The sequence below is a fragment of the Pseudorca crassidens genome, chromosome 6, assembly GCF_039906515.1.
Source record: "Pseudorca crassidens isolate mPseCra1 chromosome 6, mPseCra1.hap1, whole genome shotgun sequence".
Classification (NCBI taxonomy): domain Eukaryota; kingdom Metazoa; phylum Chordata; class Mammalia; order Artiodactyla; family Delphinidae; genus Pseudorca; species Pseudorca crassidens.
In genome coordinates, this window is record NC_090301.1 from 75,523,851 (window position 1) to 75,550,252 (window position 26,402).

Below are 26,402 nucleotides of genomic sequence, written 5' to 3' on the forward strand. Positions count from 1 at the left end.
CATCCAAAGAATATCACTTCATCTTATGCAATTCTACTTTCTTTATGGAAACGTTGGCAATAAAAAGGAAAAAGTAATAGAAATTAATGGAGAAAATAGTAGTTCAGACTGAGGGATAATAATGTGAAATGCATTTCACCTTTACCATGTAGAGAGAAATAAAATGTTATCAAGTTTATGGAAAGTACCATCAAATTAATAGAATTTTAAGTACGCACTTTATGAAAGAAGACCATATTGATACTGTTTCCTGGCTGATGTTTAAATTTTTCATCTCAATATGTTTCCTGGGGTCATATGTGAGTTCTTATCTTAGTTGTAGCTTGCAAGGGTTATTGTGTCCAAGCTTGTACTGCTCTCTACATAAAGCTAATAAGTTGAGAGACAAGGTGTTGGGACAAAGAATAGTGACTTTATTCGAAAAGCCAGCACACCAAAAAGGTGGTGGATTAACATCCTAAAGAACCACCTTTTGTATATGTATTATGTATACTTCAAGCTATAAGCCACAATCCTATTTATGATTAATGTACCTACGTGCAGTTAGCAAGACTGGGCAGGAAGCAATTAGCTATAGAGAACAAGTCTAGAGCTTAAAGAAATAGATACAACATGAAGTCAGGTTAGTTCTTCCCTATAACACTAGAATTTTTATTTCTCTTCTATGATGATATACCATCATTAGTGTGTAGGAATGTGTGTGTAGGAATGCAAGAGATTTCGGTGCATTAATTTTGTATCCTGTTACTTTACCTAATTCATTGATTAGCTCTAGTAGTTTTCAGGTAATATCTTTAGGATACTATACGTAAAATATCATGCTATCTGCAGTGACAGCTTTACTTCTTCTTTTCCAAGTTTGATTCTTTTTATTTCTTTTTCTTCTCTGACTGCTGTGGCTAAAACTTCCACAACTATGTTGAATAATAGTGGTGGAAGTGGACAACCTTGTCTTGTTCCTGATCTTAGTGAAAATGGTTTCAGTTTTTCACCATTGAGAACGATGTTGGCTCTTGGTTTCTCATAAAGGGCCTTCATTATGTTGAGGTAAGTTCCCTCTATGTCTACTTTCTGGAGGGTTTTTATCAATAATGGGTGTTGAATTTTGTCAAAAGCTTTCTCTGCATCTATTGAGGTGGTCATATGGTTTTTCTCCCTCAATTTGTTAATATGGTGTATCACACTGATTGATTTGCATATATTGAAGAATCCTTGCATTCTTTTGAATCCTTGCATTCTATTCAAGTGGGATAAATCCCACTTGATAATGGTGTATGATCCTTTTAATGTGCTGTTGGATTCTGTTTGCTGGTATTTTGTTGAGGATTTTTGCATCTATGTTCATCAGTGATATTGGCCTGTAGTTTTCTTTCTTTTTGACATCTTTGTCTGGTTTTTGTGTCAGGGTGATGGTGGCCTTGTAGAAAGAGTTTGGGAGTGTTTCTCTCTCTACTATATTTTGGAAGAGTTTGAGAAGGATATGTGTTAGCTCTTCTCTAAATGTTTGATAGAATTTGCCTGTGAAGCTATCTGGTCCTGGGCTTTTGTTTGTTGGAAGATTTTTAATCACAGTTTCAATTTCAGTGTTTGTAATTGGTCTGTTTATATTTTCTATTTCTTCCTGGTTCATTTGGGAAGGTTGTGTTTTTCTAAGAATTTGTCCATTTCCTCCAGGTTGTCCATTTTATTGTCATATAGTTGCTTGTAGTAATCTCTCATGATCCTTTGTATGTCTGCAGTGTCAGTTGTTACTTCTTTTTCATTTCTAAATCTATTGATTTGAGTTTTCTCCCTTTTTTTTCTTGATGACTCTGGTTAATGGTTTATCAATTGTGTTTATCTTCTCAAAGAACCAGCGTTTAGTTTTATTGAGCTTTGCTATTGTTGCTTTCATTTCTTTTTCATTGATTTCTGATCTGATCTTTATGATTTCTTTCCTTCTGCTAACTTTGGAGTTGTTTTGTTCTTCTTTCTCTAATTGCTTTAGGTGTAAGTTTAAGTTGTTTATTTGAGATGTTTCTTGTTTCTTGAGGTAGAATTGTATTGCTATAAACTTCCCTCTTAGAACTGCTTTTGCTTCATCCCCGAGGTTTTGAGCCATCATGATTTTGTTGTCATTTGTTTCTAGGTATTTTCTGATTTCATCTTTGATTTCTTTGGTGATCCCTTGGTTATTTAGGAGTTTATTGTTTAGCCTCCATGTGTTTGTATTTTATACAGATTTTTTCGACTAATTGATGTCTAGTCTCATAGTGTTGTGGTCAGAAGGGATACTTGATATGATTTCAATTTTCTTAAATTTAGCAAGGCTTGATTTTGATCCAAGATATGATCTATCCTGGAGAATGTTCCATGAGCACTTGAGAAGAAAGGGTATTCTGTTGGTTTTGGATGGGATGTCCTATAAATATGAATTGTCCATCTTGTTTAATGTATCATTTAAAGCTTTTGTTTCCTTATTTATTTTCATTTTGGATGATCTATCCATTGGTGAAAGTGGGGTGTTAAAGTCCCCTACTATGATGGTATTACCTTCGATTTCCCCTTTTATGCCTGTTAGCATTTGCCTTATGTATTGAGGTGCTCCTATTTTGGGTGCATAAATAATTACAATCGTTTTATCTTCTTCTTGGATTGATCCATTCATCATTATGTAGTGTCCTTCTCTGTCTTTTGGAATACCCTTTATTTTAAAGTCTGTTTTGTCTGATATGAGAATTGCTGCTCCAGCTTTCTTTTGATTTCCATTTGCAGGGAATATCTTTTTCCATCCCTTGACTCTCAGTCTGTATGTGTCCCTAGGTCTGAAGTGGGTCTGTTGTAGACAGCATATATACAGGTCTTGTTTCTGTATCCCTTCAGCCAGTCTATGTCTTTTGGTTGGAGCATTTAATCCATTTACATTTAAGGTAATTATCAATATGTATGTTCCTATTACCATTTTCTTAATTGTTTTGTTTTTGTTATTGTCAGTGTTTTCCTTCGCTTGTGTTTCCTGCCTAGAGAAGTTCCTTTAGCATTTGTTGTAAAGCTGGTTTGGTGGTGCTGAATTCTCTTAGCTTTTGCTTGTCTGTAAAGGTTTAAATTTCTCTGTCGAATCTGAATGAGGTCCTTGCTGGGAAGAGTAAACTTGGTTGTAGGTTTTTCCCTTTCATCACTTTAAATATGTCCTGCCACTACCTTCTGGCTTGCAGAGTTTCTGCTGAAGGATCAGCTGTTAACCTTATGGGGAGTCCCTTGTATGTTATTTGTTGTTTTTCCCTTGCTGCTTTTAATATTTTTTCTTTGTATTTAATTTATGACAGTTTGATTTATTTCTGTCTCAGTGTGTTTCTCCTCGGACTTATCTTGTATGGGACTCTCTGCAGTTCCTGGACTTGATTGACTATTTTCTTTCCCATATTAGGGAAGTTTTTGACTATAATTTCTTCAAATTTTTTCTCATTCTTTTTCTGTTCTCCTTCTGAGACGCCTATAATTCGAATGTTGGTGCATTTATTGTTTTCCCAGAGGTCTCTGAGACTGTCCTCAATTCTTTTCATTCTATTTTCTTTATTCTGCTCTGTGGTAGTTATTTCCTCTATTTTACTTTCGAGGTCACTTATCCATTTTTCTGCCTCAGTTATTCTGCTATTCATTCCTTCTAGAGAATTTTTAATTTCATTTATTCTGTTGTTCATCATTGTTTGTTCGCTCTTTCATTCTTCTAGAACCTTCTTAAACATTTCTTTTATTTTCTCCATTCTATTTCCAATATTTTGGATCTTTATTATCATCACTCTGAATTTTTTTTCAGGTAGACTGCCTATTTCTTCTTCGTTTGGTCTGGTGGGTTTTTATCTTGCTCCTTCATCTGCTGTGTGTTTCTCTGTCCTCTCATTTTGCTTAACTTACTGTTTGGGGGTCTCCTTTTTGCAGGCTGCTGGTTCATAGTTCCCTTTTTTTTGGTGTCTGCCTCTGGTGGGTAAGGTGGTTCAGTGGGTTGTGTAGGCTGAGGGGACTGTGCCTGTGTTCCCGTGGATCAGGCTGGATCTTGTCTTTCTGGTGAGCAGGACAATGCTCAGTGTGTTTTGCGGTGTCTGTGACCTTACTATGATTTAGGCAGCCTCTCTGCTAATGGGTGGGGTTGTGTTCCTGTCTTACTCATTGTTTGGCATAGCGTGTCCAGCACTGTAGTTTGCTGGTCATTGAGTTGAGGTGGGTCTTAGCATTGAGATGGAGATCTCTGGAAGAGCTTTCACCGTTTGATATTACATGGAGCTGGGAGGTGTCTGGTAGACCAATATCCTGAACTCGGCTCTCCCAAGTCAGAGGTACAAGCCTGACAGCTGCCCAGAGCACCAAGAACCTGTTAGCCACACAGCTCAGAAGAAAAGAGAGAAGAAAAGAATGTTATTAAAATAAAAAATATTATTAAAAATAAAAAAAGTGGGCTTCCCTGGTGGCGCAGTGGTTGAGAGTCCACCTGCCAATGCAGGGGACATGGGTTCGTGCCCAGTTCGGGAAGATCCCACATGCCGCGGAGCAGCTGGGCCCGTAAGCCATGGCTGCTGAGCCTGTGCATCCAGAGCCTGTGCTCCGCAACGGGAGAGGCCACAACAGTGAGAGGCCCGCGTACTGCAAAAAAATAAAAAATAAATAAAAAAGTAAAATGTAATGAAAAATAAAAGAAAGAAAGAAGAGGACAACCAAATCAAAAACCAAATCCACCAATGATAACAAGCAGTAAAATATATACTAAAAAAAAAGACAGACAGAACCCTAGGACAAATGGTAAAAGCAAAGCTATACAGACAAAATCACACAAAAAATCATACACATACACACTCACAAAAAGAGGAAAAGGAAAAATATCTATATATAAAAAAATTTAAAAAGGAAGAGAGCTACCAAATCACTAAACAAATCTACCAGTGGTAATAAACTCTAAATTCTAAATTGAGATAAACATAAAACCAGAAACAAATTAGATGCAGAAAGCAAACCCCAAGTCTACAGTTGCTCCCAAAGTCCACCACCTCAATTTTGGGATGATTCATTGTCTATTCAGGTATTCCAGAGATACAGGATACATCAAGTTGATTGTGGAGATTCAATCCACTGCTCCTGAGGCTGCTAGGAGAAATTTCCCTTTCTCTTCATTGTTCGCACAGCTCCTGTGGTTCAGCTTTGCATTTGGCCCTGCCTCTGCGTGTATGTCATCTGAGGTTGTCTGTTCTTCACTCAGACAGGACGGGGCTAAAATAGCAGCTGATTAGTTGGCTCTGGCTCACTCAGGCTGGAGGGAGGGAGGGGTACCGAATGCTGGGCAAGCCTGAGGTGGCAGAGGCCAGCATGACGTTGCAACAGCTTGAGGTTTGCCGTGTGTTCTCCCAGGGAAGTTGTCCCTGGATTACGGGACCCTGGCAGTAGCGGGCTGCACAGGCTCCCAGGAGGGCAAGTGTGGATAGTGCCCTGTGCTTTCACACAGGATATTTGGTGGCTGCAGCAGCAGCCTTAGCATTTCCTGCCTGTCTCTGGTGTCCATGCTGATAGACGCGGCTTGTGCCCATCTCTAGAGCTCATTTAGGCGGTGCTCTGAATCCCTTCCCCTCATGCATCCCAAAACAAAGGTCTCTTGCCTCTTAGGCAGGTCCAGACATTTTCCTGACTAGCTGTGGAGCACTAGCTCCCTTTAAGCTGTGTTCACGCAGCCAACCCCAGTCCTCTCTTTGGAGTCTGAACTCAGAAGCCTGAGCCTCAGCTCCGAGCCCCCGCCCGCCCCGGCGGGTGAGTAGACAAGCCTCTCGGGCTGGTGAGTGCTGGTCGGCACCAATCCTCTGTGCGGGAATCTCTCCGCTTTGCCCTCTGCACCCCTGTTGCTGCGCTCTCCTCCGTAGCTCTGAAGCTTCCCCCTGCCATCTCCACAAGTGAAAGGGCTTCCTAGTCTGTGGAAACTTTTCCTCCTTCACAGCTCCCTCCCAGAGGTGCAGGTCCTATCCCTATTCTTTTGTCTCTGTTTTTTCTTTTGCCCTACCCAGGTAGGTGGGGATTTTCTTGCCTTTTGGGATGTCAGTTCTTCTGCCAGTGTTCAGTAGGTGTTCTGTAGGAGTTGTTCCACATGTAGATGTATTTTTGATGTATTTTTGGGGAGGAAGTTGATTTCCACGTCTTACTCCTCCACCATCTTGAAGGTCTCTTGCATTACTTTCTTGCTCCCAATAATGCTAAAGTTTGAACCAAGGTATTGATTATCTGCTGTCTATGGCAGGTGCTGAAGTAAATGTTTAACTGTTATTGAGGTAAATGCAAATTTAGTATAATCTAAGTTTCCTTTTAGCACTTATTTTAGTTCTCTAGCTTGAGGAATTTTGCAATAGCTAAATCAGTTACTGAAAATGTATGTGATTAGACACCATACAGGAAGGACATGAATCTTGAAAAAGAAATTAAGATTTTTGACAAGTTTTCTGGTAATTCAGAAACTACAAGCAGGCAGAGGTTAGGTTTTTACTCTCTAACCACCAAGATCTCCTCTTGGAATTTAGAAGAAGCACAGACAAAAGAGAGCTGGAAAACAGAAGAATAAAGAAATGTGACACTGCGTGGTTCATACAAACTTGAGCCACTGATAAATCTTGAAAATTCTTTGAGCAGTATTGTAGCTGATGCTAGAAGATCACATAGGAACATAGCTGCAAAATACCAAATAGTGCTTCCCTTGAAATAGTAATGTTGTACCACCCTTTGACCTAAGCTTTTGAGAACTCTTAATAAATGTATCAGCATTAGTAGTTCTTTAAAAAATACCCTGCTAATGAAGTGACTCCTTTGTCCTACTACCCCAGGAACTTATGCCACCAAAGTGCCATTACTTTAGAGAGAGCAATATTGGAAGAATAGAAGATCATGATGGGACCATGTTGCCAACATTCCAAGAAGTCAGCAAGAATGAGACGATCCTGTTGAAAGGACTGATAAAAGTGAAATTTTTGCCTAGTGACCACATCACCTGACCTATCAATGAGTATAAATCCAGCTTTACCTCCTCTTTTACCAATCAACACTTCACCTGATCGATTACCTCATCTTGCACCAATTAACTAATCTTCCCCTCTTTTATCCATAAAAACTCTGAGCCCCTCTCCTGTAGTCAGGGGACATATTTGTATTTCTACCCGAATCTGTGTACTCCAAATTGCAATTCTTTTGTTCCAAATAAACAGTCTGCCTCTTTAACTGGTTTCTTGTTTTTAGATTGTCAGATTAGAGGATGAAACTTTTGGTTATATAAAAAGACCCCCCAAATAGTATTCCACTTACCAATCTGAATCTTGTACCCACTGAATAAGATAAAGGAGATTAAATAAGAGATCAAAATATAGTTGTCGTTCCAATTAAAAGCTAGATATTAGAGAACATTAATTATTTCCAGGACAAATAAATTTACCCACCCACCCAGTCCTAAGTAGTACTGGGTAGGGGTATGCCTCTCAAGATGAGACCTGCCCCAAGAGTTGTAGAGAAGGATGGCTGTGTCCTGCAAGCAGCTTGATCCCCAGAGAAGAGGAAATGCTGGCCTGTGCATGATGAGTTTCAGCTGATCAGAAAAGCCATTCTTTTCCTCCAAGGAAAAATAAGAGTCATAAAGGGAATAGTTATTATTACAGACACTTGCTCCATTTTTAAGGAAACATTTGAGAAATGGAACAAACATTATCTCTTAGAGAAAAAAACATAACATCTATATGTATGTATACAAATATATGCATGCAAATACACACATGTGCATACACACACGTATACAGGCAGTTACAATATATTGTAATAAAGACTCCTACAGTGAAGTATATGCATATAATTTCACCAATACCATAACTGTTTTAACTATTGTAGCTTTATAGTAAGTTCTGAAATTAGGTTAATGAAAGTCCAGACTTTTTCTTCCATTTTAAAATGTTTTGACTATTCTAGCTTCTTTGCTTTTCTCTAGATGATAGATTGACAGATAGAAGATAGGTAGAAGATAGATAGATAGATGAGAGATAGATAGATAAACAGATAGATAGGAATATGATATATGTAGATGATAGAATGATCTATATATATTTATCTATCAATAATCAACTTGTTATGCAGAAATTTCTGGAATGTAATTTTTATAACTGTATTGTGATACATTTGATATGGAATAAATTGCCCATATCTAAAGTTACAATTTGATACATTTTATAAAACTGTAACCACAATAAAGATAATGGAATTATCCAACACTGCCAAAAGTTTACACATGATTCATGTTAATTCCAACAACACATACCTCCCGGTACTACCATATTTTCCAAATATAAGGAAAAGTCCTTGAGCTGTAAAAACTCAGCATTAATTTCATTTGTATAAATGAAATTCCTAAAGGTTTGAAGGCAAAGACATGGAGACTTTCATGTGGAATTTGGAAAGACTGAGAAAAGTCAGCAAAGGTGTATTTCTAACAGACTGGGCAGTATCGTCAGCACACATACCAAAGGGTAGCCATCATATACCTGCAAAAAAACAAAAAGACTGAACCAAGGTATCTAATTCCACAGGATTGAATGGGTTCATTTGTTTACTTATTATTGTTGAAACCATGTTATAATTATCTTTGAATCTGAAGGGCTTTCTCATAGTACCTACCACAATTCAGGTTCTCAAGAGGCAACTAACTACTACTAACTACTGAATTTAATTGTCATCATACAAAACATTTTATGACTAAAATCAAATAGGATTTATAAATATGATGGTAGTATTCCCTGGAAGTTTTATAATTACAGACCCTGATTTTTCTCCAGATTTTAGGTATAATTAGACTAAGGTGGGAAAAATTTATCATAAAATGACTAAAATTAATTGCTTACATAACATAGAATCTCTCATAAGTCAAGTTTCCATCTTTGTCCTCAAGGGGCTTTTGAATGAAACATTGAATAACTTAGACCCAAAATAATATGATATAGTGAGCTTTGGCTAAATCATCTTATAATAAAAGAAACACATATAAATAATAGTTAGATCATAAGGCAAACATACAAATAAATATAGACAGGGGAAAAATATATCAACTATTTAAGTTAATAAGATTGCTATGAGTCAAAGAAGAAATGGAAACAACAGGGCATACAACTTTTATGCTAAAACAAAAAGAAGTATCTCAGTTTTGTTAAAATATATTTTCCTGAAATTAAGTGTTTAAGAAATTTGATTGCATAATACTTACACAAAGGCCTTGATTAAATGCACAAATATTGCTTTGAGTAATAATTGGATGCTGCTAAAGCATATGTCCCTCAGCTTTGTAAGGCAAGTGATTTTACTGAACCTGAGGCCTAGTAAGAATTCATATTAGCAGTGTGAGTGTGTATAACTGAAGACCCATCTATTTTTTCATATATTCTTTTTCCATCAATACATTTTTTCAATAGTTATTTTTTATGTTCCTATTCTAAGACTGGCATTATAATAAGAACTTAAAATCACCCTAGTTTTATAGTATAGAGTAGAAAACCTTTCTGATCTTGACAAGGGGAGGTAAATTCTTGTCTAAGATGTTTATTTGATACTGTTTTTAAATACTGTCATCAGTTTTAAGCTCAATCTATTGAAAGCATATTTACCTTCTCATTTATCCAAAATAGCATTCAGAAACAGTTGGAAAACCCCAGAATCTTGGACAGTTTTTCATTTTTCCTCACACCATTTCAAGTAATTGGAATTAATACAAATGTTTACTGCTGAGTACAGTGTGTTGCTGGGCAAGTTAGTGAGCCATGGTTACATATTACAACTTCTCAAAAATTAAATCAGATTATTATTTCCTTGAGAAATCAATAGTGTTTAGGATGATTATAATTTTTTTTAGTAGTGATGCTACATATATATATACACTACTGGCTACACAGAGACACAAAAAACAAAATATTTGTAGGGGAGGTGAAGTTTTCATTGTGTCAAAGGCAATTGGTAGCACACAAAAAGCTAGGCTAGAGAGGACCTTTAAAACGGTGGAGGAGTAAGATGTGGAGATCACCTTCTTCCCAACAAATACATCAAAAATACATCCACATGTGTAACAACTCCTACAGAACACTTACTGAACGCTGGCAGAAGATGACAGACTTCCCAAAAGGCGAGAAACTCCCCATGTACCTGGGTAGGGCAAAAGAAAAAAGAAAAAACAGACACAAAAGAATACAGATGGGACCTGCACCAGTGGGAGGGAGCTGTGAAGGAGGAAAGGTTTCCACACACTAGGAAGCCCCTTCACTGGCAGAGATGGGAGGTAGTTGGGGGAAAGCTTTGGAGCCACGGAGGAGAGCACAGCAACAGGGGTGCAGAGGGCAAAGGGAGGGATTCCCGCACAGAGGACTGGTGCCGACCAGTACTCACCAGCCGGAGAGGCTAGTCTGCTCACCTGCAGGGACGGGTGGGGGATGGGAGCTTAGGCTCGAGCTTCAGAGGTCAGATCCCTGGAGTTGGCTGTGTGAACACAGCCTGAAGGGGGCTAGTGAGCCGCAGCTAGCCGGGAGGGAGTCTGGGAAAAAGTCTGGAACTTCCTAAGAGGCAAGAGACCATCGTTTCGGGATGCACAAGGAGAGGGGATTCAGAGCACTGCCTAAACGAGCTCCAGAGATGGGTGGCTATCAGCGTGGACACCAGAGACAGGCATAAAACGCTAAGGCTGCTGCTGCAGCCACCAAAAAGCCTGTGTGCAAGCACAGGTCACTATCCAAACCTCCCCTCCCGGAGCCTGTTCAGCCTGCCACTGCCAGGGTCCAGTGATCCAGGAACAACTTCCCTGGAGAAACAAACAACGCGCCTCAGGTTGTTGCAATGTCACACCAGCCTCTGCCACCACAGGCTCGCACCGCATTCCGTACCCCTCCCTCTCCCCAGCCTGCGCAAGGCAGAGCCCCCTAATCAGCTGCTACTTTAACCACCTCTGGTCTGGGTGAAGAACAGACGCCCTCAGGTGAACTACACGTAGAGGTGGAGCCAAATCCAAAGCTGAACCCCAGGAGCTGTGGAACAAAAAAGAGAAAGGGAAATTTCTCCCAGTAGCCTCAGGAGCAGATTAAATCTCCATAATCAGCTTGATGTACCCTGAATCTCTGGAATACCTGAATAGACAACGAATCATTGCAAAATTAAGACAGTGGACTTCAGGAGCAACTGTAGACTTGAGGTTTCTGCTTCTCATTTTTATGCTTATCTTAGCTTAGTTTTTAGCACTTGTTATCATTCATGGATTAGGTTATTGGTTTGGTTGCTGTCTTTTTTATTCTTTTTGCTTTATTATTCTTTTTTAATTTTTTTATTTTAATAATATATTTTTTCATTTTAATATTTTTTTATTTTATTTTACTTTCTTTTTTTATTTATTTCTTTTTTTTTTTTTCCTCCCTTTTCTTATGAGCCGTGTGGCTGACAGTGTCTTACTGCTCTGGCCAGGTGTCAGGCCTGAGCCTCTGAGGTGGGAGAGCTGAGTTCAGGACATTGGACCACCAGAGGCCTCCCAGCCCCACCTAATATTAATTGGCAAGAGCTGTTCCAGAGATCTCCATCTCAATGCTAAGACCCAGCTCCACTCAATGACCAGCAAGCTCCAGTGTTGGATACCCCATGCCAAACAATTAGCAAGACAGGAACACAACCTAACCCATTAACAGAGAGGTTGCCTACAACCATAAGTTCACAGACAACCCAAAACACACCACGAAAAATGGTCCTGCTCACCAGAAAGACAAGATACAGCCTCATCAATCAGAACAAAGGCACCAGTCCCCTCCACCAGGAAGCCTACGCAACCCACTGAACCAACCTTACCCACTGGGGGCAGACACCAAAAACAACGGGAAATACGAACCAGCAGCCTACAAAAAGGAGACCCCAAACACAGTAAGTTAAGCAAAATGAGAAGACAGACAAATATGCAGCAGATGAAGGAGCAAGGTAAAAACCCACCAGACAAAACAAAGGAAGAGGAAATAGGCAGTCTACCTGAAAAAGAATTCATAATAAGGATAGTAAAGATGATTCAAAATCTTGGAAATAGAATGAAGAAAATACAAGAAATGTATAACAAGGATCTACAAGAAAAAAAAAGAGCAAACAAACAATGATGAACAACACAATAAATGAAATTAAAAATTCTCTAGAAGGAATCAATAGCAGAATATGAGGCAGAGGAACGGATAAGTGACCTGGAAAACAAAATAGTGCAAATAACTACCACAGAGAAAAATAAACAAAAAAGAATGAAAAGAATTGAGGACAGTCTCAGAGACTTCTGGGACAACATTAAATGCACCAACATTCGAATTATAGGGGTTCCAGAAGAAGAGGAGAAAAAGAAAAGGACTGAAAAAATATTTGAAGAGATTATAGTTGAAAACTTCCCTAATATGGGAATGGAAATAGTCAATCAAGCCAGGAAGTGCAGAGACTCACATACAGGATAAATCCAAGGAGAAACATGCCAAGACACATATTACCAAAGTATCAAAAATTAAATACAAAGAAAAAACATTGAAAGCAGCAAGGGGAAAGAAACACATAACATACAAGGAGTCCCCATACAGTTAACAGCTGAACTCGCAACAGAAATTCTACAAGCCAGAGGGAGTGGCAGGACATATGTAAACTAATGAAAGGGAAAAATCTAAAACCAAGATTACTCTACCCTGCAAGGATCTGATTCACATTCAGTGGAGAAATTAAAACCTTTACAGACAAGCAAAAGCTAAGAGAATTCAGCACCACCAAACCAGATTTACAACAAAGGCTAAAGGAACTTCTCTAGGCAGGAAACACAAAGGAAGGAAAAGACCTACAATAACAAACCAACAGCAATTAAGAAAATCATAGCAGGAACACACATATCGATAATTACCTTTAATGTAAATGGATTAAATGACCCAACCAAGGGACATAGACTGACTGAAAGGATACAGGAACAAGACTGATATATATGCTATCTACAAGTGATCACTTCAGACCTAGGGACACATACAGACTGAGAGGATGGAAAAAGATATTCCATGAAAACGGAAATCAAAAGAAAGCGGACTAGCAATTCTCATATCAGACAAAATAGAATTTAAAATAAAGACTGGGGCTTCCCTCGTGGTGCAGTGGTTGAGAGTCTGCCTGCCGATGCAGGAGACGTGGGTTCCTGCCCCGGTCTGGGAAGATCCCACATGCCGCGGAGCAGCTGGGCCCGTGAGCCATGGCTGCTGAGCCTGCGCGTCCAGAGCCTGTGTTCTACAACGGGAGAGGCCACAATGGTGAGAGGCCTGCATACCTCAAAAATAAATAAATAAAGACTGTTACAAGAGACAAAGAAGGACACTACATAATGATCAAGAGATCAATCCAAGAAGATATAACAACTGTAAATATTTCTGCACCCAACATAAGAGCACCTCAATGTATAAGGCAAATGCTAACAGCCATAAAAGGGGAAATTGACAGTAACGCAATAATAGTAGGGGCCATTAACACCCCACTTTCAGCACTGGGCAGATCAACCAAAATGAAAATAAATAAACACAAGCTTTAAATGACACATTAAACAAGATGGACTTAATGGATATTTATAGGACTTCCATCCAAAAATAACATAATACACTTTCTTCTCAAGTACTCATGGAACATTCTCCAGGATAGATCATATCCTGGGGCACAAATCAAGCTTTGGTAAATGTAAGAAAATTGAAATCATATCAAGCATCTTTTCCAACCACAATGCTATGAGACTAGACATCAATGACATGAAAACAACTGTAAAAAATACAAACACATGGAGGCTAAGCAATACAATACTAAATGACCAAGAGATCACTAGAAGAAATCAAAGAGGAAATCAAAAAATACCTAGAAACAAATGACAATGAAAACGTGACACCCAAAACCTATGAGATGCAGCAAAAGCAGTTCTAAGAGGGAAGTTTATAGCACTAAATTCCTACCTCAAGATAGAAGAAACATCTCAAAAAAACCTCTAAACTTACACCTAAAGCAATTAGAGAAACAAGAAGAAAAAAATCCAAAGTTAGCAGAAGGATAGAAATCATAAAGATGAGATCAGAAATAAATGAAAAACTCATGAAGCAAATGATAGCAAAGATCAAGAAAACTAAAAGCTGTTTTTTGAGAAGATAAATAAAATTGATAAACCATTAGCTAGATTCATCAAAAAAAGAAACAGAGAGAAGACTCAAGTCAATAGAATTAGAAATGAAAAAGGAGAGGTAACAACTCACACTGCAGAAATACAAAGGATCATGAGAGATTACTACACACAATCATATACCAATAAAATGGACAACATAGAAAATATGGACAAATTCTTCAAAAAGCACAACCTTCCAAGACTGAACCAGGAAGAAATAGAAAATATAAACAGACCAATCACAAGCACTGAAATTGAAACTGTGATTAAAAATCTTCCAACAAACAAAAGCCCAGGACCAGAAGGCTTCACAGGCAAATTCTATCAAACATTTAGAGAAAAATTAACACCTATCCTTCTCAAACTCTTCCAAAATATCGCACAGGGAGGACACTCCCAAACTCATTCTAGAAGGCCACCATCACCCTGACACGAAAACCAGACAAAGATGTCACAAAGAAAGAAAACTACAAGCCAATATCACTGATGAACATAGATGCAAAAATCCTCAACAAAATACTAGCAAACAGAATCCAACAGCACATTAAAAGGTTCATACACCATGAGAAAGTGGTGTTTATCCCAGGAATGCAACGATTCTTCAACATATGCAAATCAATCAATGTGATACTCCATATTAACAAATCGAAGGAGAAAAACCATATGATCATCTAAATAGGTGCAGAAAAAGCTTTTGACAAAATTCAACACCCATTATTGATAAAAACCCTCCAGAAAGTAGCCAAAGAGGGAACTTACCTCAACATAAATAAGGCCATTTATGACAGACCCACAGCCAACATCCTTCTCAATGGTGAAAAACTGAAAATATTTCCACTAAGTTCAGGAACCAGACAAGGTTGTCCACTCTCACCACTATTATTCAACATAGTTTTGGAAGTTTTAGCCACAGCAGTCAGAGAAGAAAAAGAAATAAAAGGAATCCAAATCAGAAAAGAAGAATTAAAGCTGTCACTGCAGATAACATGATACTATATATAGAGTATCCTAAAGATGTTACCTGAAAACTACTAGAGCTAATGAATGAATTTGGTAAACTAGCAGGATACAAAGTTAATGCACAGAAATCTCTTGCATTCCTACACACTAATGATGAGAAATCTAAAAGAGAAATTAAGAAAAGTGTCACATTTATCATTGCAACAAAAAGAATAAAATACCTAGGAATAAACCGACCTAAGGAGACAAAAGACCTATATACAGAAAACTATAAGACACTGATGGGGCTTCCCTGGTGGCGCAGTGGTTGAGAGTCAGCCAGCTGATGCAGGGGACATGGGTTCATGCCCCGGTCCGGGAAGATCCCACATGCCGTGGAGCAGCTAGGCCCGTGAGCCATGGCCGCTGAGCCTGCGTGTCCGGAGCCTGTGCTCTGCAACAGGAGAGACCACAACAGTGAGAGGCCCGTATATCGAAAAAAAAAAAAAGACACTAATGAAAGAAATTAAAGATGATACAAACAGATATAGAGATATACCATGTTCTTGGATTGGAAGAATCGACACTGTGAAAGTGACTATACTATCCAAAGCAATCTACAGATTCAATGCAATCCCTATCAAACTACCAATGGCATTTTTCACAGAACTAGAACAAAAATCTTCACAAGTTGTATGGAGACACAAAAGATGCTGAATAGCCAAAGGAATCTTAAGAAAGGAAAATGGAGCTGGAGGAATCAGGCTCCCTGACTTCAGACTGCAAGGTATACAATGGAGAAAAGACAGCCTCTTCAATAAGTGCTGCTGGGAAAACTGGACAGCTACATGTGAAAGAATGAAATTAGAACACTCCCTAACACCATACACAAAAATAAACTCAAAATGGATTAAAGACCTAAATGTAAGGCCAGACACTATAAAACTCTTAGAGGAAAATATAGGCAGAACACCCTGTGACATAAATCACAGCAAGATCCTTTTTGACCCACTTCCTAGAGAAATGGAAATAAAAACAACAATAAACAAATGGGACCTAATGACACTTAAAAGCTTTTGCACAGCAAAGGAAACCATAAACAAGATGAAAAGCCAACCTCAGAATGAGAGAAAATATTTGCAAATGAACCATCTGACAAAAGATTAATCTCCAAAATTTACAAGCAGCTCATGCAGCTCAATATCAAAATACCAAAAAACCCAATCCAAAAATGGGCAGAAGACCTAAATAGACATTTCTCCAGAGATGATATACAGATTGCCAACAAACACATGAAAGGAAGCTCAACATCACTAATCATTAGAGAAATGCAAATCAAAAGTACAATGAGGTATTACCTCACACCAGGCAGAATGTCCATCATCAAAATATCTACAGACAATAAATACTGGAAAGTGTGTGGAGAAAAGGGAAACCTCTTGCACTGTTGGTGGGAATGTAAATTGATGCAGCCACTATGGAGAATACTATGGAGTTTCCTTAAAAAACTAAGAATAGAACTACCATACAACCCAGCAATCCCACTACTCAGCATATACCCTGAGAAAACCATAATTCAAAAAGTGTCATGTACCACAATGTTCATTGCAGCTCTATTTACAATAGCCAGGACATGGAAGCAACCTCAGTGTCCATCTACAGAAGAATTGATAAAGAAGATGTGGCACATATATACAATGGAATATTACCAGCCATAAAAAGAAACAAAATTGAGTTATTTGTAGTGAGGTGGAGGGACCTAGAGTCTGTCATACGGAGTGAAGTAAGTCAGAAAGAGAAAAACAAATACCGTATGCTAACACATATATATGGAATCTAAAAAAAGTATGGTTCTGAAGAACCTAGGGGCAGGACAGGAATAAAGACTCAGACGTGGAGAATGGACTTGAGGACACCGGGAGGGGGAAGGGTAAGCTGGGACGAAGTGAGAGAGTGGCATGGACATATATACACTGCCAAATGTAAAACAGATAGCTAGTGGGACGCAGCCGCATAGCACAGGGAAATCAGCTTGGTGCTTTGTGACCACCTAGAGGGGTGGGATAGGGAGGGTGGCAGGGAGACACAAGAGCGAAGGGATATGGGGAATATGTATACGTATAGCTGATTCACTTTGTTATACTGCAGAAACTAACACAACAAAATAAAGCAATTATACTCCAATAAAGATGTTAAAAAAAAAAGAAAAGCTAGGTTATAGTCGGGTATATACCTATTACGAATAAATCAATGTCGTATGTATTAGCAGTGTTTTCCTCATGCTGGTTTTAGAGCACTAAAGCAAAATTAAAGCTCTTAAATTATTGCTGCTGGAGAGCAACAACAACATTGAAAGCATCTCTTCCCTATGAAAGCCTAGTTTCTCCAAGGCAGATTTTTTGGTTTAGCCTTAAAATAAATAATTTCGATTCTTCAGGCAATGACCTCTGAAAAGCCATACTGGAGTCACAGAAGGTAACTCTATTAAAATTGCCAATTGGGCTAATAGCCTGCTCTGTGTCATATGAAATAGTGCTTTGTGAATTAAATTTCTCTGCTGATATTTTTAGCTGAGTCCATCACTGAAGGAGGATCATTCATCTCTTATACCAACACAGTTTCCGTTTTCTACCTTAGCCTAGAAATCAACTGAAAGTGATTGAAGGAAATAGAAATTCTATTTGTGCCTATAGAAGCCTCTCAGCAGTTTTGGCAAACAATAGAGAAGGCCTTCAATAGTCTGATCTTATCCTACCTAGCCAATAGTTCCCAACAAGTCCACACTGCAATCATTTATTACCATCAGAGTGATTTCTTTGCTGTCCTCCAACTGACAGATGAATTTCCATTCCTATACTTTTGCTCAGTGTTACATTACCTTTGTTTGACATTCAGTCTAATGAGGCAGTGTAATGAAGTACTTAAGAGAATTCACCCTTAATCCAGACAGTCTGAATTTGAACCCTAAGGCTACTCAGTATGCTTTGACAATCACCCATTTTGAGACTTTTTCCACATCTGCAACACAGAGATAATAATATTACCTTCTCATAAGTTTAGGGTGAAAATTAAATCACATAATATATGTGAACATTTACAAGTAAGGCCTAGCACACTGTAAATGTTATGAGTGTTTATTCAATTATTAGTTCAAATTTTCCATCTTCCAAGTGCCAACTACCAAATATTTTTTTCTAAATACAGTAGTCCATTCAGACTTTGACTTCTGAATTTCTAAAGCACTCTGACAATACCACATGCATGTACTTAGTTATTTGCTAATTGTTTCATATATTTCATCACTATTTATGCAAAGAAATTATTAGCACTTTAAGTAGATAAATTTTCTTTTATTTGTTTAACTAAAATTAGCCCAGTGCTAGAAAAATAATAGACCTAAATTATTTTGTATTAGTCGATTGATTTATAAAGCCAGATTTATGAAATTGAAATCTACATTCCATTGCTAATGACTAGAAAATGTCAGCTTGCTGACTTTTGATGCCCCAATATCCTGTTAAGCCCATTGGTACTTTTATTGCAAAAGCTCTATTTTGAATTCAGTAATTCCATTTTTCAATATTTATATTTCTGGGCTTGTATTCTCCATGTGCTCACTCAGTATGTACATTATTTCCTTTAAATAATGTTAATAATAGCTGTTTCAATATTCCTTTATGCTAATTTCCACACTGCATCATTTCCTAATCTATTTTTATGATTACTACACCTAGTTATGGGTTATGTCATTATGCTTCTTGAAATAGTAGTAAGAAGTTGTGGATATTACGTTGTTAGCTAATAAACTAATATCTATTCTCATTTAAAGAATGTTGTTACTTGTGGTTTCTCCTCAGACTACAGGAAGCTAGCAAAAGCATTGCTTGCATTCTTACAGCCAAACCAACCAACAACGTGGGACAATCTTGGACTCTCACAAATTTTCTACAACTGGTCATAAGTTGGAGGTCACAGGGAAAACAACTAACCTGAAATCCAAGGGATGGCAAGTGTCTGCAGTGAAAGACAAGAGATGAGCATTTACATAGCTGGGACAGATATATCCAGATAGTAGTAAGAATTCAGGTAAAAATATTAATGAGTTGGTAAGTGTAGTGTGCAGGCCAGCAAAAGAATATAGAAACCATAAAGGCCACAGATATAAGGAAAATACATATCCACTTACAGGTTCTACTCACAGGAGCTCACAAGAAAACATTGGTGACAGGAGAGATATAGAACCATTTGTGGTTCATGCCTTGGGAGAGGAATACCTGCAGCCACGGGAAAACAATACCACTCAACCACATTCTTTCTCCCTTTTCTCCCCTAGAGAAAAATATCTAACCTGAGGAAGGGGGAAAGGAAAAAAACACTTTTTCCTATAGGTACTGGTAAAAATCCTATGCATCTGCGAAAAGTGAACAGAAAAACATTCTCTATATCTGGTGAATGTGAAGCCTGTATGCTGTCAACTACAGCTGAGGGATTGGCAAAACCACTGAAATGACCACACTTATGAGGTCCAGAAACACAGCGTTTGCCTTAGACTGAAACTTAGCCACAACAATAGAGAATACTTCCCATCGCCACCACTAGGGTAAAAACACTGAGTAACAAGCAACAATGTAATATTGCAGGGATATTTATTAGAGCATGTAGATTTTTCTAAAGTGTGCCACAAAGGAAAAATCTGAAGCTTAGTATAAAGCAGATGTTGAGAAAAATCCTGTCAAACTAATACACGTTACAAACAGAGGTACTGCAAAAATAATTTGAGGCTTGAAATATACTATAAGAAACCATACCAACAACAAACCCTAAACTCGGCTCAACCCTTGGCTAGATTGTGCCAAATTTAACACCAAACGTCTAGTAGAAGGAAAAGTTTGTCCATTTCATGAAACAAAATATAGTTAAGTCCTACAAAAAAGGCATATCCTATGCCTTTTCACTGTCTTGCAATAGATGCTTTACATAAGGTGTCCAATTCCTAGCAAAATTTTGAATAATAGAAAAAAAACTAGAACAAAACAAACCACAATACCAAGAGACAAAGCAACCAACATAACTAAACTCAGATATGACATACATGTTGGAACTATCAAGAAGAGGAATCCTGAAATAACTGTAACAATACGTTAAAGATTCTAACGTTTAAACTGAGCAACGTGCAAAGCCAGATGTATTATTTCAGGAGAGAGATGGAAAATATAAGAAAGAATCAAAGGGAAATGCTACAAATAAAACACATAGAAACAGAGATGTTAAATGCATTCAATGGGCTTATCATAGACCAACACAGCCAAGAGAAAACAAGTGAACTTGAAGACAGGAAATATAAATTTCCCAAACTGACACACAAAGAAAAAAATAAAGCATTGAACAAAGCACTCATTCATGATCTCTAGAGCCATGTGATGATAAAGAGACCAGTTCTCCAAGAAGAAAAAACAATCCTGAAGTACCTGAATCTTTTTTTTTTAATTTACTTTATTTATTTATTATTTTTGGCTGTGTTGGGTTTTCATTGCTGCGCATGGGCTTTCTCTAGTCGCGGTGAGTGGGGGCTACTCTTTGTTGTGCTGCACGGGTTTCTCATTGCAGTGGCTTCTCTTGTTGTGGAGCATGGGCTCTAGGGCACAGGTTCAGTAGTTGTGGCTCACAGGCTTAGTTGCTCTGCGGCATGTGGGATCTTCCCAGACCAGGGCTCAAACCCATGTCCCCTGTATTGGAAGGAGGATTCTTAACCACTGCACCACCAGGGAAGCCCAGTACCTGAATTTTAAAAAAGAGCATATACATCTCTGAAATAAAAACTGAAAGAACCAATAGGAGAATCAGAAAAAGACACAAACAACTATGGAGATTCCAACACTCTACTCTCTGTAAAGATAGAGCAAGTAGACAAAAATCAGCAAGGTTATAATGCACTTGAACAACTCTTTCCAACCAATGTGACCTAAGTTAAATTTATAGATTTATACATTTATAAAACACTGGATTCCAAAACACCATATTCATATTCTTTTCAAGTGAAAATGTTGAACATTCACCAAGGAAAATCATATTATTGGCCATAAAATAAACCTTAACACATCTAAAAGGAACTTATTCAATGGTATGTTCTAGTTTCATAATGGAATAAAACCAGAAATAAATAACAAAAGCATAACAAAAAATGTTTCTTTTATTGTGGTGTATCACATTTAATAATTTGAGTTATGTTGAACCATCCTTGCATTCCAGAGAAAATTCTAACCTGCTTATGGTTTATGATCCTTTTAATGTGCTGTTGAGTTTGGTTTTCTAATATTTTGTTTAGAATATCTGCATCTATTATTTATTAAAGATATTGGTCTGTGGTTTTCTTTTCTTGTAGTGGCCTTATCTGGCCTTGATACCAGAGTATTGCTGGTCTTGTTAAATGACTTTGGGAGTGTTCCCTCCTCTTCAATTTTTTGGAAGAGTTTGAGAAGGACTGGCATTAAGTCTTCTTTAAATGTTTGGTAGAATTCACCAGTGAAATCATCTGATCCTGTGGCTCTCTTATGTTAAGATTAAAGACTCCAAGTCTCATTGCGCTCCAGTAGCTGTACCACCTTTCCTTATCCTTATTATATAAGGGAGGTAACAACCTTCCCTCTTTTGCTTGCCTTTGTGGGTGTCAACAACCTAACACTCTGTAAATAGTCTCTTCGTTAAAATTTCTTTATTTAAGCTATCTCAGTGACCTTTTCTTTATTGTCAGAATCCTGACTGGTTTACTTGCTAACTTCTTCTATGCCTCAAGAAATCTGCTTGTTTTCTGCCCAAATTATATAGCCCCAGATATTCAGTTGACTGAATCTTTTTCAAGTCACACTCAAAAATGAACTTCTAATAAAACTTTTGTTTAAGGAACTCTTACAAAATACCTACAATTATTATTTTCTATAGGAGCATACTTGTTACTTTCTTTACAACTCTTATTTTTATCAGGAATTACCTTATTTTCTTGATCGTCTGTGCCCTTACTCTTTACTAGTATGCACATTTTCTTAAAACTGGAATCTTATCTCTCATATTTATTTCTGGCTCTGGAGTTCCAGTACTTAGAACAGTTACTGACACAAAGCAGGCACTCAGTAATATAAATGAATGAATGAATAAATACTTTACTAAATGTATTCTTTATGGTGATATGCTTCAGCTTTGGATTGATTTTTTATTATTCTTATTTTATTTAAATTTCTTTGACAATTCTTAATTGGGGCAACTCTTTCCTTCCTTTTTAACATATTATATTCATGAGTATTTAAAAGTTTAGAAATTTTCTTTCTGTTAAAATCAATACATATCAGGTATGAAAGAAACTTGGGCAAGTCAGCTGTTTGAAGATATGTATAATAACATGGATCTCTTTATGGGGTTTTATGAATTTTCTTTAACCAAAGAGTTCTTGGGATTTCAATAGTTCTGATGCTATATAAATATTCCCTAGGTCAATACAAATGACATTTATTATAAATTGTGGGATCTTTGTTGTCAGCTAAACCAAGATGATAAATAAAACTTTTTATGGCCTATTTAGAGCTTTTTTATTTTTTAAAGTTTTTATATTTAAATAATTTAAAATTAATGGAAGAGTTGTAAAGATAGTGCAGAGTTCCTGTAAGCCCTTTTCATAGTGTCTTTTAATGTTAGCATCTTACATAGCCATGGTACATTTATTAAAACAAAAAGTTTGACATTGGTATATTACAACTAACTAAATAATCAGACCGAATGAAGATATCATAAGGGTTTTTTTCAATGTTTATTTTCTTAGAGCAGTTTTACGTTCATAGTAAAATTGAGAGGAAGATACAGACTTCCCATATGTCCCCTGCTACACATGTGTAGTTTCCCCAATTATTAACATCCCCCACCAGAGTGATCCTTTTATTTTTTTTTCAATCAATGAATCTACCTTCACACATTATAATCACATGAAGTCCATAGTTTGTATTAGGTTTCACTCTTGTGCATTCTACAGCTTTTGACAAAAGTATAATGACATATTCACCATTGTAGTATCATACAGAGAAGTTTCATTTTTCTAAAAATTCTCTGTGCTATGCCTAGTCAATCCTTCCTCCATGCTAACCCATGTCAACCACTGATGTTTGTACTATCTCAATAGGTTTGCCTTTTCCAGAATGTCATTTAACTGGAATCATACAGGGTGTAGCCTTTTCAGATTGGTTTCTTTCACTTAGTAATGTGCATTTAAGTTTCCTCCATATTGTTTTCAAGTCTTAATAGCTCATTTCTTTTTAGTGCTGAATAACATTCCATTGTTTGGATATCCAGTTTATCCATTCACCTGCAGAAGGACATCTTTGTTGCTTCCAAGTTTTAGCAATTATGAATAAAGTTCTTAAAACATCCATGTGCAAGTTTTTATGTGGACATTAGTTTTATTGCTCTTTGGGTAAATGCCAAGAAGCATAATTGCTAGAGTGTATGGTAACTGCCAAACTGTCTTCCAAAGTGGCTGTATCGTTTCTCATTCCCACCAATGAATGCGAATGATAGCAACAGTTTTTACACTATTGTTTTTTCTATTTCAGGATCCAATGCCAGATATGGCATTGCTTTTTGCTGTCATTTTTCTCTTTGTGACATGTTCTTAGTTGTGTCTTGTCTTTTATGACCTTAAAAATTTTGAAGAGTACTGGTCAGGTATTTCATAGACTCTCCCTCAATTCCAGTTTCTCTGATTGTTTCTCATGATTGAATTGGGGATAATATGATAGAGATGAAGAGCCCTTTTCATCCCATATCAGGAATGCATACTTTCAACATAACTTACTTTTGGTGATTTTAACCTTAATTACTTTGCTAAGGTGATAGCTGCCAGATTTCTCCATTATGGTTACAGTAAATAAAACCTTTAATCATAACAGGTGCTTACTTTTGGATAGGCAACGTGAAGTATGTAACAAATAAAATAAATTTTTATTCTTGAACCAATATGTTGATATTGTTTTATTTTTTAGTATAACCATGAGTGACTATTAATTTCATTGTAATTCCTCCTATATCTTTCCTGAATAATTTTATGGGCTGAACTCATAATGCAAAAAAATAGACTAGAGGAACTCTTGAAGTCCTACTGCTCATCTCATATTCTACTACTACAGTGGGGAGATGGATGAAAAGGAAGGAGTAGAACAATTCAGTTTTTTATTTAGTTTTGAAAAAGTGAAAGTCAATAAAACCACTAGGGTAATTTTAGCACAATGTTTAATCAATGTTATTAACATTTATGTATTTTGTTAACTTTGTGTTAAGAAAATTTTGAACAAAGAAAATGTTTTCTTTGATGCTTTTTACTCTCATTCAGTCTCTTTTTCAAAGTATCTCATGCCACTGAGTTGCCACTGGCCTGGCCAAGAGCACTCACTCTTTGTGGCAGACATTTCCCAACACCATAATCATCCCTCAATTTATCCAAAAACATTCATATACATATGGATACATAGCCAGGCTGAGCTCAGAGGTGTAATGCAAATTATATAATATGTAATCAATATTTCCTAAGAACTCACAATCTAACTCAAAAAACAATGGCTATTCAAGAAAGGAATCAGTAAAACCACAATAAAGAAGATGGAAATTAAGATATGTCTTTTACCTAAGTGGAGAAAATGATATTTAGGAAGCATGGTTAAAACAAACAGGATGTAGAGTAGAGGAGGGAGTGTAGCGTTGAAAAGCCAACAGAAATAATAGAGACTTGTTACATTAAGTACAGAATTAAAAGTATGAGATTTTTCGGAATCATTAATCAGTATTGTATGGAGCAAAAATTAAGTTCTTAGTGATTTTATTTCCAAAGGATCTTCATTTTTGTAGCTAGTTAATATGATTAATAAGGTTTGTCAATGGGTGCTAATAGCTATTTCTATGATGTGTTTGTACTTTTAGACAGTGATCTAAATAAGTAGACGTAATGAATGGAATTGAATATCTGAGAAAATATCCTGGATTTTGTTGTATCCATCAACAGACTTTAAGGAATATCCATTTTATCCAGTAAATTGACTAGCCTCATCCATTAAATGTAAATCAATTCTCACTAATTATTAGGTACCTCCAAACACCAGAGATGTAAGACACTGATCCTGTATGTCTAAAATTTTATCTCACTTCATATTAAAAACTTCTAATCCAATACAGAATTCAGAATTGTTCATGTTGGAAACTTTTCAAATATTCATTAAAAATGAAAAATAGATATTTCAACGTGAGGTACATGATTATAATCTCATTAAAACTGGAGATTCTTATCCTTTCCCCCAACATTCAATTAATTAAATTATTTTAATGGCTCTCTTTTTGCAGTCAAGAGCTGAATCACCATACTGCCTGAAAAAAAATGTATTAGGTATAAAAGTTTTATGCTCAAAGTTCAACGTGAACATGTTACAAAGTTACTAATTAATATACAATATTCTGATTGACAAGATTTCCTCCTATGATGTCAACTAATCTGTCCACATTAGTTTCTAAATGTCTAGTTAAAATATTTTTAGATGCTGCACTTAAATTACCTCTTTAAAACTAACAGACTGTGAGATTTAACAATTTCTTTTTTTTTTTTTTGCGGTACGCGGGCCTCTCACTTTTGTGGCCTCTCCCATTGCAGAGCACAGGCTCCGGACGCGCAGGCTCAGCAGCCATGGCTCACCAGCCTAGCCGCTCCACGGCATGTGGGATCTTCCTGGACTGGGGCATGAACCCGTGTCCCCTGCATCGGCAGGCGGACTCTCAAGCACTGCGCCACCAGGGAAGCCCAGATTTAGCAATTTGTGATGTAAAAATCTTCCAAGGTCCATAGAAAAATTTATTTATAAAGCATCTTCATAATGTTATCAAAATGCTTTCAATAAAAATTGTTCAGCCATTGGATCATTGCCCACAACCTTTCACATAGGGCATTTAGATGTTTATTTTCAGTTTATTTATAATTATTCTAAACACTGGGTTAAGTGAAGTTTTCTTCTTTACTGATTCGTTTATTGATTGATTCATTCATTCATTCTGTGTCTATTTTTGATGTTGAGTATAGAGAAGCTCTCATGACAGAACCACTTCAGACCTAGAGACACATAAAGACTGAAAGTCAAGAGATTGAAAAAATATTCCCTGCAAATAGAAATCAAAAGAAAGCTGGAGTAGCAATTCTCATATCAGACAAAATAGACTTTAAAATAAAGACTATTACAAGAGACAAAGAAGGACA